Source organism: Dendropsophus ebraccatus, chromosome 8, assembly GCF_027789765.1.
Source record: "Dendropsophus ebraccatus isolate aDenEbr1 chromosome 8, aDenEbr1.pat, whole genome shotgun sequence".
Taxonomy (NCBI): domain Eukaryota; kingdom Metazoa; phylum Chordata; class Amphibia; order Anura; family Hylidae; genus Dendropsophus; species Dendropsophus ebraccatus.
The window spans coordinates 3,620,524-3,635,850 of NC_091461.1; the positions used below are offsets into that span (position 1 = coordinate 3,620,524).

At 45.3% G+C, this 15,327-nt stretch overlaps 1 protein-coding gene across 1 annotated transcript in view; it reads left to right on the forward strand.

Moving 5' to 3' along the window:
- Positions 1–15,327, forward strand: part of LOC138799069 (zinc finger protein 585A-like) — a 201,897-nt gene that overhangs the window by 71,700 nt on the left and 114,870 nt on the right. The window lies entirely within an intron of this gene.

The following is a 15,327-nucleotide window of genomic DNA, read 5'->3' on the forward strand; positions in this document are numbered from 1 at the left end:
GTTTTAGGGTAATTTACATGGTTAAAGGGGTACTCCAACATGAGGTAAAACAAAAATAAACAGTCTGCAGAAGTATATGGCATTGCTTACCTGTCTGACCCAGTTCTGAACCCACCAAAAATCCATTTGTTTTGGGGTCTTCTGTATTATGTGGTTGCACTTCCTGGTTAAGCAGTTGCTCAGTACTACAAGTTCCAGAATGCATTGCTTTCCCTCAGCTGTTCATCACAGTGCCCCACCCTGCCCATACCCCTCCCAAATCTGTTGCAGAACATCTAGGCTGTGTTCACACATTGCAGTTTCACTGTGTTAATTATTAAACTGCAGTACTGAATCATTTCATTGTGGTCCTGACTGTGCAGCACACTATATTCTCTACCTGTAACACCACATAGCGCTGTATTCTCTACCTGTAACACCACACAGCGCTGTATTCTCTACCTGTAACACCACACAGCACGCTGTATTCTCTACCTGTAACACCACATAGCACGCTGTATTCTCTACCTGTAACACCACACAGCACGCTGTATTCTCTACCTGTAACACCACACAGCACTGTATTCTCTACCTGTAACACCACATAGCGCTGTATTCTCTACCTGTAACACCACACAGCACTGTATTCTCTACCTGTAACACCACACAGCACGCTGTATTCTCTACCTGTAACACCACACAGCGCTGTATTCTCTACCTGTAACACCACACAGCACGCTGTATTCTCTACCTGTAACACCACATAGCACTGTATTCTCTACCTGTAACACCACACAGCACTGTATTCTCTACCTGTAACACCACACAGCGCTGTATTCTCTACCTGTAACACCGCACAGCGCGCTGTATTCTCTTCCTGTAAGACCACACAGCACGCTGTATTCTCTACCTGTAACACCACACAGCACGCTGTATTCTCTACCTGTAACACCACACAGCACACTGTATTCTCTACCTGTAACACCACACAGCACTGTATTCTCTACCTGTAACACCACACAGCGCTGTATTCTCTACCTGTAACACCCCACAGCACACTGTATTCTCTACCTGTAACACCACACAGCACACTGTATTCTCTACCTGTAACACCACACAGCACTGTATTCTCTACCTGTAACACCACACAGCACTGTATTCTCTACCTGTAACACCACACAGCACTGTATTCTCTACCTGTAACACCACACAGCACGCTGTATTCTCTACCTGTAACAGCACACAGCACTGTATTCTCTACCTGTAACACCACACAGCACACTGTATTCTCTACCTGTAACACCACACAGCACGCTGTATTCTCTACCTGTAACACCACACAGCACACTGTATTCTCTACCTGTAACACCACACTGTATTCTCTACCTGTAACACCACACAGCACTGTATTCTCTACCTGTAACACCACACAGCGCTGTATTCTCTACCTGTAACACCGCACAGCGCGCTGTATTCTCTTCCTGTAACACCACACAGCACGCTGTATTCTCTACCTGTAACACCACACAGCGCTGTATTCTCTACCTGTAACACCACACAGCACACTGTATTCTCTACCTGTAACACCACACAGCACGCTGTATTCTCTACCTGTAATACCACACAGCACGCTGTATTCTCTACCTGTAACACCACATAGCACACTGTATTCTCTACCTGTAATACCACACAGCACGCTGTATTCTCTACCTGTAACACCACACAGCACTGTATTCTCTACCTGTAACACCACACAGCACTGTATTCTCTACCTTTAACACCACACAGCACGCTGTATTCTCTACCTGTAACACCACACAGCACCCTGTATTCTCTACCTGTAACACCACACAGCACTGTATTCTCTACCTTTAACACCACACAGCACGCTGTATTCTCTACCTGTAACACCACACAGTGCTGTATTCTCTACCTGTAACACCACACAGCGCTGTATTCTCTACCTGTAACACCACACAGCACGCTGTATTCTCTACCTGTAACACCACACAGTGCTGTATTCTCTACCTGTAACACCACACAGCACACCGTATTCTCTACCTGTAACACCACACAGCATACTGTATTCTCTACCTGTAACACCACACAGCACGCCGTATTCTCTACCTGTAACACCACACAGCACTGTATTCTCTACCTGTAACACCACACAGCACGCTGTATTCTCTACCTGTAACACCACACAGCACGCTGTATTCTCTACCTGTAACACCACACAGCACACTGTATTCTCTACCTGTAACACCACACAGCACGCCGTATTCTCTACCTGTAACACCACACAGCACACTGTATTCTCTACCTGTAACACCACACAGCACTGTATTCTCTACCTGTAACACCACACAGCACGCTGTATTCTCTACCTGTAACACCACACAGCACTGTATTCTCTACCTGTAACACCACACAGCACGCTGTATTCTCTACCTGTAACACCACACAGCACTGTATTCTCTACCTGTAACACCACACAGCACTGTATTCTCTACCTGTAACACCACACAGCACGCTGTATTCTCTACCTGTAACACCACACAGTGCTGTATTCTCTACCTGTAACCCCACACAGCACGCTGTATTCTCTACCTGTAACACCACACAGCACGCTGTATTCTCTACCTGTAACACCACACAGCACGCTGTATTCTCTACCTGTAACACCACACAGCACGCTGTATTCTCTACCTGTAACACCACACAGCACTGTATTCTCTACCTGTAACACCACACAGCACGCTGTATTCTCTACCTGTAATACCACACAGCAAACTGTATTCTCTACCTGTAACACCACACAGCATGCTGTATTCTCTACCTGTAACACCACACAGCACGCTGTATTCTCTACCTGTAACACCACACAGCATGCTGTATTCTCTACCTGTAACACCACACAGCACGCTGTATTCTCTACCTGTAACATCACACAGCACGCTGTATTCTCTACCTGTAATACTACACAGCACTGTATTCTCTACCTGTAACACCACACAACACGCTGTATTCTCTACCTGTAACACCACACAGCACGCTGTATTCTCTACCTGTAACACCACACAGCACGCTGTATTCTCTACCTGTAACACCACACAGCACACCGTATTCTCTACCTGTAACACCACACAGCACGCTGTATTCTCTACCTGTAACACCACACAGCACACTGTATTCTCTACCTGTAACACCACACAACACGCTGTATTCTCTACCTGTAACACCACACAGCACTGTATTCTCTACCTGTAACACCACACAGCACGCTGTATTCTCTACCTGTAACACCACACAGCACTGTATTCTCTACCTGTAACACCACACAGCACTGTATTCTCTACCTGTAACACCACACAGCACGCTGTATTCTCTACCTGTAACACCACACAGTGCTGTATTCTCTACCTGTAACCCCACACAGCACGCTGTATTCTCTACCTGTAACACCACACAGCACGCTGTATTCTCTACCTGTAACACCACACAGCACGCTGTATTCTCTACCTGTAACACCACACAGCACGCTGTATTCTCTACCTGTAACACCACACAGCACTGTATTCTCTACCTGTAACACCACACAGCACGCTGTATTCTCTACCTGTAACACCACACAGCAAACTGTATTCTCTACCTGTAACACCACACAGCATGCTGTATTCTCTACCTGTAACACCACACAGCACGCTGTATTCTCTACCTGTAACACCACACAGCGCTGTATTCTCTACCTGTAATACTACACAGCACTGTATTCTCTACCTGTAACACCACACAACACGCTGTATTCTCTACCTGTAACACCACACAGCACGCTGTATTCTCTACCTGTAACACCACACAGCACGCTGTATTCTCTACCTGTAACACCACACAGCACACCGTATTCTCTACCTGTAACACCACACAGCACGCTGTATTCTCTACCTGTAACACCACACAGCACACTGTATTCTCTACCTGTAACACCACACAACACGCTGTATTCTCTACCTGTAACACCACACAGCACGCTGTATTCCCTACCTGTAACACCACATAGCACTGTATTCTCTACCTGTAACACCACACAGCACGCTGTATTCTCTACCTGTAACACCACACAGCACGCTGTATTCTCTACCTGTAACACCACACAGCACACTGTATTCCCTACCTGTAACACCACATAGCACTGTATTCTCTACCTGTAACACCACACAGCACGCTGTATTCTCTACCTGTAACACCACACAGCACGCTGTATTCTCTACCTGTAACACCACACAGCACACTGTATTCCCTACCTGTAACACCACATAGCACTGTATTCTCTACCTGTAACACCACACAGCACGCTGTATTCTCTACCTGTAACACCACACAGCACGCTGTATTCTCTACCTGTAACACCACACAGCACGCTGTATTCTCTACCTGTAACACCACACAGCACTGTATTCTCTACCTGTAACACCACACAGCACGCTGTATTCTCTACCTGTAACACCACACAGAAAATGAAAGAAGAATCAAAGAAATATGGCATTCTCCATCTTGTAGTATCGTGCAGAATCTTTATTCAGGAAAACGTTTCACGCTAAGGGCTAGTTCACATGGAGTAAAACTAGCGTTTTTAAATTCTTTGAGCAGGGGGGGCGCTCAAGCCCTATCATAGGCTGCCTGTATGACATGGAGGCTGGCGGGATTCCACTGTGGAGAGTTCACCTGCAGAAGTACGCCAGTTTTACTCTGTGTGAACTGGCCCTAACAAGTAAATCAGAGAGGACGCACACATCGCTAGCAACCGCAGAGGCATGAAATGTGTTGTTGCTAACGCTGTGCGCGCCCTCTCTAATTTACCTGTTGGCGTGAAATATTTCACTGAATAAAGATCCTGCACAATGGTGAGTGCCATTTTTCTTTCATTCTCTAGTAGATGTTATGTTTCATGGACTTGTTAATTATATAGAGCACCATCTATAGCATCACAGCACAAAGTGTCGTCAGAGAGTGTGAATCAGAGTCCAATAGTGCCAGGCAAAAATGGTGGAAGGCCTCAAACATAAAAACAGACTTAAAACTGACAGACCTCAACCAGGCAAAAACTTTTTATGTCAAAAGTTTTTAATTTTTTTATTTTTTAGGTTCTTGCTCATTGTTCACTGGCGATTGGTGAGGGTCCAAATGCCTGGACCCAGGCCTAATAAACATTCGACATGACCAAGGTTCAGGAGAAAAGTGTTAATAATAAGAAACTAAACTCAAGAACAAAGGGAACAATCTGAGGTTATTGGGAGGAAGACAAGAGGAAATTTGAGAAAATATTACTTTACTGAAAGAGTAGTAGATACTTGGGACAAGCTGCCAGCAGATGTAGTTGGTAAATCTACAATAACTGAAGGTAACCCCACCTGGTATATACATATAAGATAAGGAGGGAATTAATATAAAGGCAGACTGGGGGGGGGGGGGGTTGCCGACAATCTTCTATGTTTCTAGATTAGTCCTGGGTTAATATAAGGAATGCTAGCCTCTTATGAAGAGAAAATACTACAAGCTATGAGGAAAGCAGCGAACGGGGGAAGAGATGAACCGTCTGGTGAAGTGTTTGAGTAATCTGCTCCTCCGGGCAGCATTATATCTTTAGAGTAGCGCACACTGTCATGTATTTGGTGCCTTGTAACCTTTTCCCCTCCCTGAAATCTCTGTTTCCTGTAGTCAGAGTGCTTGGTTTGCCACTTTTGCACAAAAATCCCGGCATCAAGAATTTCCAGATAATTAAGTTGTCAGGTATTTAGGTTTCTCAAAGGAAGTGCAAATTTTGGCATGTTGTATGCCAAAAAATTGGTGCAAAACCTAGTGTCTACATTGTCGATTCAAGATCACTGGCGAAGAGTAGAGGCGATTGAGTAGGGAAATATTCAAAATTAAAGTCTATGGGAAAAATGCCTGTGACTTGGTGATCTCCAAGTGGTTGAATTTAGGTTTCCAAGTCTACCATGACACCTCAGAAAATAATGCCGACACCTCTGGATGCAACTGGGACAGCAGGGGAAGCATGCCTGGGTGTATATAGGACAGCAGGGGAGGCATGCCTGGGTGTATATAGGACAGCAGGGGAGGCATGCCTGGGTACATATAGGACAGCAGGGGAAGCATGCCTGGGTGTATATAGGACAGCAGGGGAAGCATGCCTGTGTGTATATAGGACAGCAGGGGAAGCATGCCTGGGTACATATAGGACAGCAGGGGAGGCATGCCTGGGTACATATAGGACAGCAGGGGAAGCATGCCTGGGTGTATATAGGACAGCAGGGGAAGCATGCCTGGGTACATATAGGACAGCAGGGGAAGCATGCCTGGGTACATATAGGACAGCAGGGGAAGCATGCCTGGGTACATATAGGACAGCAGGGGAAGCATGCCTGGGTACATATAGGACAGCAGGGGAAGCATGCCTGGGTACATATAGGACAGCGGGGGAAGCATGCCTGGGTACATATAGGACAGCAGGGGAAGCATGCCTGGGTGTATATAGGACAGCAGGGGAAGCATGCCTGGGTACATATAGGACAGCAGGGGAAGCATGCCTGGGTACATATAGGACAGCAGGGGAAGCATGCCTGGGTACATATAGGACAACAGGGGAAGCATGCCTGGGTGTATATAGGACAGCAGGGGAAGCATGCCTGGGTGTATATAGGACAGTGGGGGAAGCATGCCTGGGTACATATAGGACAGCAGGGGAGGCATGCCCGGGTACATATAGGACAGCAGGGGAAGCATGCCTGGGTACATATAGGACAGCAGGGGAAGCATGCCTGGGTACATATAGGACAGCAGAGGAAGCATGCCTGGGTACATATAGGACAGCAGTGGAAGCATGCCTGGGTGTATATAGGACAGCAGGGGAAGCATGCCTGGGTACATATAGGACAGCAGGGGAAGCATGTCTGGGTACATATAGGACAGCAGGGGAAGCATGCCTGGGTGTATATAAGACAGCAGGGGAAGCATGCCTGGGTACATATAGGACAGCAGGGGAAGCATGTCTGGGTGTATATAGGACAGCAGGGGAAGCATGCCTGGGTACATATAGGACAGCAGGGGAAGCATGCCTGGGTACATATAGGACAGCAGGGGAAGCATGCCTGGGTACATATAGGACAGCAGGGGAAGCATGCCTGGGTGTATATAGGACAGCAGGGGAAGCATGCCTGGGTGTATATAGGATAGCAGGGGAAGCATGCCTGGGTGTATATAGGACAGCAGGGGAAGCATGCCTGGGTGTATATAGGACAGCAGGGGAAGCATGCCTGGGTACATATAGGACAGCAGGGGAAGCATGCCTGGGTACATATAGGACAGCAGGGGAAGCATGCCTGGGTGTATATAGGATAGCAGGGGAAGCATGCCTGGGTGTATATAGGACAGCAGGGGAAGCATGCCTGGGTGTATATAGGACAGCAGGGGAAGCATGCCTGGGTACATATAGGACAGCAGGGGAAGCATGCCTGGGTACATATAGGACAGCAGGGGAAGCATGTCAGGGTACATATGGGACAGCAGGAGGCGCATGCCAGGGTATATATGGGACAGCAGGGGAAGCATGCCTAGGTGTATATAGGACAGCAGGGGAAGCATGCCTGGGTGTATATAGGACAGCAGGGGAAGCATGCCTGGGTGTATATAGGACAGCAGGGGAAGCATGCCTGGGTACATATAGGACAGAAGGGGAAGCATGCCTGGGTACATATAGGACAGAAGGGGAAGCATGCCTGGGTACATATAGGACAGCAGGGGAAGCATGCCTGGGTACATATAGGACAGCAGGGGAAGCATGCCTGGGTACATATAGGACAGCAGGGGAAGCATGCCTGGGTGTATATAGGACAGCAGGGGAAGCATGCCTGGGTGTATATAGGACAGCAGGGGAAGCATGCCTGGGTGTATATAGGACAGCAGGGGAAGCATGCCTGGGTACATATAGGACAGCAGGGGAAGCATGCCTGGGTACATATAGGACAGCAGGGGAAGCATGTCAGGGTACATATGGGACAGCAGGAGGCGCATGCCAGGGTATATATGGGACAGCAGGGGAAGCATGCCTGGGTGTATATAGGACAGCAGGGGAAGCATGCCTGGGTGTATATAGGACAGCAGGGGAAGCATGCCTGGGTGTATATAGGACAGCAGGGGAAGCATGCCTGGGTACATATAGGACAGCAGGGGAAGCATGCCTGGGTGTATATAGGACAGCAGGGGAAGCATGTCTGGGTACATATAGGACAGCAGGGGAAGCATGCCTGGGTACATATGGGACAGCAGGAGGCGCATGCCGGGGTACATATAGGACAGCAGGGGAAGCATGCCTGGGTACATATGGGACAGCAGGAGGCGCATGCCAGGGTATATATGAGACAGCAGGGGAAGCATGCCTGGGTACATATAGGACAGCAGGGGAAGCATGCCCGGGTACATATGGGACAGCAGGGGAAGCATGCCTGGGTACATATAGGACAGCAGGGGAAGCATGCCTGGGTACATATAGGACAGCAGGGGAAGCATGCCTGGGTACATATAGGACAGCAGGGGAAGCATGCCCGGGTACATATAGGACAGCAGGGGAAGCATGCCTGGGTACATATAGGACAGCAGGGGAAGCATGCCTGGGTACATATAGGACAGCAGGGGAAGCATGCCCGGGTACATATAGGACAGCAGGGGAAGCATGCCCGGGTACATATAGGACAGCAGGGGAAGCATGCCTGGCTGCATCTAACATGCTAAAGTTGCAGTATTACGCCACTATCACAGCCTCTCAGCTATACACTCCAAACACAATATAACCTCTATGTAAAGTGGAAAAGAAACCAGGAAACCTTCTCTCCTCTACATTATCATGGACAGAAAGCCAAATTGTAAGCAAAAGAAACATTTTTCTGCACCCCTTTAAATCATGTTGCCTATGACAATTACAGATAGAGTAAGCAAGGGAAAAATCAAACAGCACCCACCGCTAACTGTCATTGTGTGTGTGAGTGATGTGGTCAGACGCGTTCTACACATAAAGGGGTGTGGTTCTCATGGAAACCATGTAAAAATTGTAATTTAGGCCCGTTGAGGGAGGTGAGCCCTCCAAAAATCCTGGGAGTTACAGGAGAACTGGTAACAATACGGTCTTCTTAAGAGACCCTGGAATTTGAATGTTTACACTTGAAATCCTTTAAAGAGTATCTAAGAAAGGGTAAATTTTATTTGAATTTGATGGAAAAACCACCCACCACTACCGCCTCTACCGACCTGATTGATCCTGTCTGCTAAAAAGTGACTTCTTCCACCTAAAGGCATAATGAAAAAAAATTTGCACTCTCGACAAAAAAGAGATTAAGGCCCTTGAGGTGAGTCCTTCAAAAATTTATTTTGTGAGCCCTCCAACATTCCCATTCAATTTAATAAATAAAAATAAAAAGGTAAGTGAAAGATTGAATTGAATTTGAGTTAATTTGAAATCGAAGATTAAAAAAACAGCCGATAGAGTGGCCTCTACCAGCTTCTTCATTCCAAACAGCTACAAAATGAAAGGAAGGCAGAGGACACCCTCAACAAGTTTGTATCCAGAAATAAAATGGTTTGAAATGGACACAAGGATCCTACTAAAATACCTGCCTTCAAAGATTTTCCAAAATGGCCCATTTATTCGGTGGTCGAGGAGGAGGAAAGGCGCTTCAGCAGGCATGGCACTTCATGTTTTCCAGCTTTCCACTGGTGGAGAAGTAAACTCTGGGTCACTACAATGGCTGTTCATTTTGGTATGCGTCAGCTTGTCAGCATTATAATTATTTTAAAAATTTTTTAAAAGTATAATTGTTTTTGCACACTCTCAGTATATCCAGCCATATACATACATGATTTTTTTAGAAATGCCTTCAGGCAACAGGCGTTCCAATGGTTAATGTTACGCACAGAATGCAAAACAGTGGTACCAAATTATTCTTTTTTTTGGCACATTCTCAGTATACAGCGGTATACCCTATATTCAAGTAGATACAGTGCAGCCTTTTCAAAAATAAGAATTTAGAATAGTATACTACTCGATCGAGCAGTACTCACTCATCTCTAGTGAAGAGCATCTGCATCACTGCCTACATACAAGAGACTCCACCCGCCACTTCTTTAGACCTGAAATGCTCGTCAGACATAAAAATTAAAAATCTTGAAGCTGTAATTTTACCTAAGAAAAAATCAGGAACAGAAGCGTTTGGGTAGAACCTGTTATTTCGCACTGCATCTGCCTTTACTTCACTCCTGTTGGAATCCAAGAACGTTTTCTCCCTCATGTGAATCTTTTGATGCTTTATTAGGCTATGTTCACACTACGTAAAACTACGGCCGTTGTTGCCGATGGCTGTTATGTGTCTAAGAACACAGGAACACACAGCAATTATTTTTAAAGTTTACTTTTATTTTGTAACTGTAGTAAACTATAACATAAGCTACAAAAATCACTGTCACCCAAAACTAAACAAAATGCTCTCTACACTGTACAATTTTTTAATTGCATTCAGACCTGCGGACGGTGAAAGCCTGTAATGGATTGTTCCCGCCCAGCATCATGTATCAGTATCAGGCCGGCAGTGGGGGAACACTTTGAATTGCTGCTGCTCTGTCATTACATCATAGAAGTAAATTACAAATCTCTGGCACTTTCTGGCACTAGTTAATCTGAAAGATTTTTTTTTTTAACAACCCCAGTAAAGGGATTATCCTAAGGGCTCATTCACACGATCTGTGCCTTGATCCGGAGCTTCCACTACTAAGTCTATATAGTAAGGAAATAAAGACACGACACAAGTGAAAATATTTTTTATTCAAATAAAAGCACCCCCAGACCCCTTGTTGACCATTTTATAAAAAAAAATCCCAACAACCGCTGGTCATCGACATAGTCCATCAAATCCACCATAATCCACAGGATACTGATATCTGATAAACAAAAAGGGAGAAACACACAAAAAAACACACAAACTGGAGCACAACACCCATCATTGTGAGTGGTGTTGTGCACCTTACAGTATGCAGCATCTTTACAGATCGCTGCTTACAGTGTGGCACCCAAGGGGTTAAGGGAGGAGGCATTGCATCCCCCTTAAACCTTTGGGTGCCATACTGAACAGTTTGGCCCCCAAGGGGTTAAGTAAGGGACCCCACTTAACACCTTGGGGGCCAGACCAGACTGATGTCAGACTGCACCCATATCAGCAAGGAAGGGGTTAAGTGACCCCCCCCCTTCCTTGCTGGGATGGGTGTAGTGCAGGGGGGGGAGAGCTTTATACTCACCCTCCGATGTCTTCTATCTCCTATTTTCTCTCTTCTATCTTCTCTCTTTGCCTGGCTCCGGTTCTTTATATGTCTGCTCAGACAATTAGCTAAGCAGACATATAAATCTAACTGTTTTTTCTAATGTTGCTATTGTGATAAAAAAAATAGCATCATTAGAAGAAACATTTGCTGTTTTAATTAAAATATTAATTATTACATTGAGCTGTATTACTGGAAATAGGTTTTGCCAGCAATAATACAGCTTCCTGTAGTAGTTAATATTTAATTAATAAAACACATTTTAGTTCTAATAAAGTTATTTTCGTTGTACAATAGCTTAATTAAAACAAATACATACTTTTGCAATTAAATATACTATAAATAAATATACATATTTATTTATATATATATATATTTTTAATTAACAGTATATTTAATAGTGAAAGCATGGATTCGTTTTAATTAAGCCACTGAACAATGAAAATAACTTTTTTTAGAACAAAACTTTGTTTTCTTAATTAAATATTAACTATTACAGGGATCGGCATTATTGCCGGGGATCGCTAACCCCGGTAATACCGTTCCCTGTAATACTGCTTCCCTGCTTTCCCAGATGCATCCAGAGGTGTTTGCATCACTTTCTAAAGAGGTCTTGGACTTGGTGACTGCCAATTCGTCAAATCTTGATTTCCAGGTCCCAAGGATTTTTCTCCCATAGACTATAATGGGATTCGATCGAATAGTTCGAATCGAATCGAATATTTCACTATTTGCTCATCTCTATTGGCGAACTGTTTGTGATTAACAATATTTTCCAAAACTGAACGCTCTGCATTTGACTCCAAGTGTCTGGAGAATTTAGATGCCGCCCTATGGACTCCTAATGTCTCCGGCCGCCATGAGTCAAATGCAATCAGTTCAGGTTCAAAGAATGCTCCGTCAGTCCGGCTCCTCCGCTCAGCACTACTGACCAGGCCTGTAGATGCCCCCACTTCTGAAATGAGGCGTGTATCAGGGGTTGTGGAAGGTTCCGGGACCGCACAGTGTTATCTGGGGTCCTTCTGGCTGTAATACCCTGCGATGATGGTGGTCCTGCCATGTTACACCTCAGCCAAGACCATATTGATGGGATTTACAGTATGTAGTAGGGCACCACTATTGTTGGGTCGTTTATGCTGCAGACTGGTGAAGAGACCTGTGCTCCCTCTGTGACTCCATCTTACCTCTATGGAGTTCTGATGTCTGCTGACTCGCACACCTGGCTGTTGTGTATAAACCAGAAATGATGTCATCGTATGGAGGTCACAAAAGCATAATAAAGTATGGAACATGTGGGCCAATAGGGCATATTGTGCACACTATACAACTCATAACAGAGAGTGTGGGATCAAATATTCGACATCCATATTTCACATAATTCCTAAATACATAGCTGTTATAGTAAACATGTAAAATGCAAAATGGCGAAAGAATCAATAGACAGGACTATGGGTGCATGCGCATTGTGCAAACTGCAAATCCCCTGTTGTCGTAGTAGCTAATATATTCTAATACATGCCTTTGTGACTCATTTCAGTGTCCATCAGAAGTCCTACAGTTATCGCAACATGGACTGTCTGCAGAAAACACATCAAAAAAGAGTGACCAGAAGAAAAGAGATGGTGGATGACAAGGCTTTCTTTACCCCCATAATGTGCACCTCCAAAACTCAAAATGAGGGGTCAATGACAGGCAGGGACCCATTTCCACATCTTCAAGGATCACCTCTATGCCGATGACACTCAAATCTACCTCTCTAGTATCCAGAGTTGTCTATCGGCTGTATCTTTCTCCTTCTCCTGTTTCTAAAACTCAACATGGACAAAACAGAACTTGTGCTCCGTGTTTTCAGAAGAAGGCTTTCACAATCCCAATGTGGCTGCACAGAACATGGCCTCCAGTTGTATGGCTTCAGTTCCAGTCTTTTCAGAGAAACTTGCCAGTCTAAAGTTGAATAAGAAAATCACTCACAAATGGAATTTGAAATAACACAATTTTATTTATTCCATCACAAAAGAACAAAAGTTAAAATACAAAACCTTGGAGGTGGGAGACCCCACTACTGGGACTGTCGTAACTACATTCATTCAAAGAGCATGTGCATATTTGTAAACCACATAATAAGCCTATTCAGCATAAATGCATATATAAAATAAAGTGCCAGGGCTATATTGCCTCAGTACGCTGAACAGAAAAAAGAATGCAGAACATGGTATTGCACATGTCACCAAGTTACCCCAAAGTATGTTGTCCCAGTCCGCTGGCCTCCCACCTCGCTCCAACGCCGTTTCGCACCGCTTCCTGAGGAAGGTTTGGTGGGTAAGGTTTGTCTGTTGCTGATGACACAACAGGGTTGATATTCCTGGAGGTTTCAGTAATAGGGAAAATGATTTATCTTTACTAGATATGTGTCCAAACAATGGAAACTTCAGTTTAATGTTTCCAAATGTAAAATAATGCTCTTAGGCAGGAGGAATCCTCTATCCAAGCATCATATCCGCAGTTCTGTGTTGATAAAAACTTCAGAAGAGAAGGATTTAGGGGTAGTGATTTCTTTTTTTTTTGGTAAATCTAGTTTTATTGAAAGACCAGCATCATAAAAGGTCAAACAGATAGAACATCATCAGGATAGCCAGAAAAGCATGTCACACCATATCACGAAGATGACAATAATCACTTTTAAGAAATAGGAGACCTGAGTAAGCAACACAGAACCACTCTGTATGCTCCACAATATCACGGTAGATTAAGCAGCCTTTATAACAAGAGGCAGTAGCTAATAGAATTTAACATAAAGTTGGGCCACATCGAACTAGGAACATGAGGTAAAGAGGGGAAAGGGAAGGGGGGGAGGGAGGGGGGGAGAGGACAAACAGTAGGAATAGGGGAAGGGAAGAAAAAGGGGATGAAAAGAAAGAGGGAGCACTACCAAGCAACAGATAAAGTGGAGAGACCGTTTCTGAGAGAAAGCTAACGCCAATGGTGCGAGATCCAGGTTACAACGTCACCTGAATCACTGAACACGTCCCAACAGAACCATGTCTTAGTAAAAAGGGTTTTATCACGTTCAGAATGGGCTGAAAGATTCTCCATACGCTTAATATCCAGGAGACAGTCTAAGAAATCCCCAGAGGTAGGGGGAACAGTTGATTTCCACTTACGTGGAATCGCCTGTCTGGCAGCATGCAGGAAGTGGCGGAGAAGGCCCTTTCGGAAGGACTTTATGGAGTCCACCGGGGAGGACAACAGGGCCAATCCCATAGAGGGGGAAACGGTATCAGAGCTTACCTTATTATATAGGGCAAAGACTGAGATCCAGAAATTGGAAATCTCCGGGCAGGACCACCAAACATGTTCGAGGCTTCCCTCTCCGACACCACACCGCCAACACTCAGGAGCCACAGAGGGAAACAGTCTATGAAGTCTTTCAGGGTAATAATACCAGTGAGACAGAATCTTAAAATTCTTTTCCTGGGCATAACTGGAAAGGGATGACTTGTGAACCAGACTAAAAATCGAGTTCCATTCACCTTCTGTGAGCTGCTTCCCAAGTCCTCTTTCCCATTTGGCAACATACGCAGGCGTGTAAATACCATCTTTGACATCCAGAAGCAGAGCATACAGTAGAGATACTGCGTGCCCTGGATGAGCAGTTCCAGCACACAATTTCTCAAAACTGGTCAATTCACCCATGACACCCCAACTATCTTTAATGGTGAGAAACAGTTCCCTTAACTGATCATAAGCCAACCATTCCGTGGGTTGCAGAACAGCCGCCTCAACCAGCTCAGCAAAGGGGCGCACCCCCCTGCTGGTGCACAGGTGGCGAAACTGTAAATCTAAAGCCTTTTCGCCCAGACGACGAAATCTGGCCTCTAAGTCAGGAGGAAGGGCACTGTACTCCAGCAAGGGGGTCAGGGGGCCCGGTCTTAGGGGTAGTGATTTCTAACAGCTGCAAAATGAGTCACCAATGCAACCAGACAGTAG